Genomic DNA, 2,500 nt, shown 5'->3' on the forward strand with positions numbered 1-2,500 from the left:
TAAGGTAAATCTTGTTTTATTCCCTCATAAATTACTGGTGAGGTAAATCTTGATTTCCTAATTCTTAAGCATAAGCTGATCAGAAAATGTTTATTTCCCAATTCTTAAACATAAGCTAATCAGAAAAAAAAAATCTTTCAACTTATGCGGAAATACTTTCAGTTTGCTATCCTATTACAAATGCACATTTTTCATTATAAGAATTATTATCATAATAATGACAACAATAACAGCTTACATACTGAACTTTCACCTATCATTTAGAAACAAATATCCAATTGAACATTTCATGTTCAGATAAGATTTAATTCGGCTTATATTTGGTTTTTATAAGAAGTTTTCAGAACGAAGATGTGTTTATCGCACTGTTTGCATTCTAAAAAGAGAATAGTTCATGGGAAAGGAGCACTCTACTTCGTTTTAGGGCAAGAGGTCATATGCTAAGTATTGCGCATCGCTGCCACTGCAGAGAGAGAGAGAGAGAGAGAGAGAGAGAGAGAGAGAGAGAGAGAGAGAGAGATAATTTTATTTACTTATGTACAAATTTGATTTTCCCTTGCTTCATAATAGTTTAAGAAACATTTATCAAGTATCTATCAGGTGAGAGAGAGAGAGAGAGAGAGAGAGAGAGAGAGAGAGAGAGAGAGAGAGAGAGAGAGAGAGAGATTGGATTGTTTATCCTTACTTAAATAAAATAGACTAATCTGCGGTCAACTATTTTTCCAAAACTTTCCACCAGCATGAAACATTTAGTTGGCGAGATGTAGATTATGATAATATTCCAAAAATACTTGAGACATTAAATTTCAAAGCCAGAAATTAATAAAAAAAATGCCACCTCACTTTCTGGAATCCTTTTCAACAGCATCATTCAATAAGAGTAATTACCATAAGTTACTTAAATCACATTTCAGTTACCATTGGAGTTGACTGTACTGATATTAATTGTAAGAAAATAAAACACCTATATAAAAGGAGATCGCATTAAATTGCTAGTACTGGCACACAATCTGGACATAAGCAATTTAAAACAATAATTTTGCTTGGAACTCCCTTGTCGTAATGCCCCTGTTGTTAACCTTGATCATATGTCCTGGTACAGTAATGGTACAAACGTCCAGGCTTATCAGATTGCCACTATTGTTTAACCCACATTTACAGGTAACCTAATCAATGGTAAATTTAAACGTTCGATATTTCCCTAGATTGTAATGCATCCTAATGTGGTCAGTTTCTTAAACCTTACTCTTTTCTGAACACAGGGCCGTAGTAGTGTTTTTCGAGAGGGTGAGGGCTAAAGTTTGAAAAGGCTTTGAGAGTGAGTGTGTGATGATGACTAAGAACAGGTTCCTGAATTCGACAGATATATGTACAGTAGACTTGGAATTAACTTATATTTCTCTTGATACTTCGATTAATTAAGTCGTCCATACAGGCATGTTTCGGCTAAGGGCATAGGTTCGAATCCTTGGCCACCCAGAAGCATTTATCATAAATGAATTTCCAGAGGATATATATACCCAAGGGTAGAATTCGATATTCGATATATATCAAATACAATTGTCGTTGATATTTACATTGATTAAAATCACGAGTGTTAGAGATACATATTCAATACACACACACATACACACACACACACACACACACACACATATATATATATATATATATATATATATATATATATATATATATATATATATATATATACATATATATATATATATATATATATATATATATATATATATATATATTTCATTTGTTCAAATAAGTTACAAATACCCCTTAAAATCAAATTCGTTCTGCCTTGGGATCTCAAACGCTTAGGGAAAGTTCTTTAATGATAAATATTTCTTCCCGGACAAAGACTCGAACCTATGACCAGTAGAAATAAGGATAAACATTTGTCTGTTTAGACCAGCTTAAATTATTTGAAAAAAAAAAAAAACGTGTTTAATACTTTGAAAAAAATATCGATTAACCTTTCTTGACATCCACCAAACTATCATCACTGTTAACCTTTCCATCGAACTAAAAATGTAAAAAAAGGGAAACCTTTCTTGAGATTTATTGGTAATGATTTAAACTGACTGTTATAAAAGAAACCCTTCCTTCGAAACAAACTTTTGTATAGAGCAAAACTTTATTTATATTCTCATTAATCCAGGAGACATTGTTATATGCTTACATTTTCGTCTCTCCAATCTATCATCTTGAGCTCTATGCCCAGAACTAAATTCCTTAGAAATATCACGATCAATATTTGTACTAATAAAATTAAATGTTGACAAATAATTGCCATATATCATTGATAGCTTAATGCCACATCCACACTTCACCTATATAAATGAACACTGGCTATTTTTTTTATGAATATACTCCGTCTCTTCTGATTTATTATCAGAGATCATCAGCATCCCTATCTTGTAGGTGGCCTCTCTCTCTCTCTCTCTCTCTCTAAACGATCTTTCAGAATCAACTTTTTCATATTCAC

The 2,500-nt window shown here is 32.0% G+C and overlaps 1 protein-coding gene across 1 annotated transcript in view; it reads left to right on the top strand.

Annotated features, from left to right (window-relative positions):
• Window positions 1–2,500, top strand: part of LOC137616603 (methionine--tRNA ligase, cytoplasmic-like) — a 76,349-nt gene that overhangs the window by 28,745 nt on the left and 45,104 nt on the right. The gene's annotated exons all lie outside the window — the stretch shown is intronic.

The sequence above is a fragment of the Palaemon carinicauda genome, chromosome 22 (assembly GCF_036898095.1).
Source record: "Palaemon carinicauda isolate YSFRI2023 chromosome 22, ASM3689809v2, whole genome shotgun sequence".
In the NCBI taxonomy this organism is placed as follows: Eukaryota; Metazoa; Arthropoda; class Malacostraca; order Decapoda; family Palaemonidae; genus Palaemon; species Palaemon carinicauda.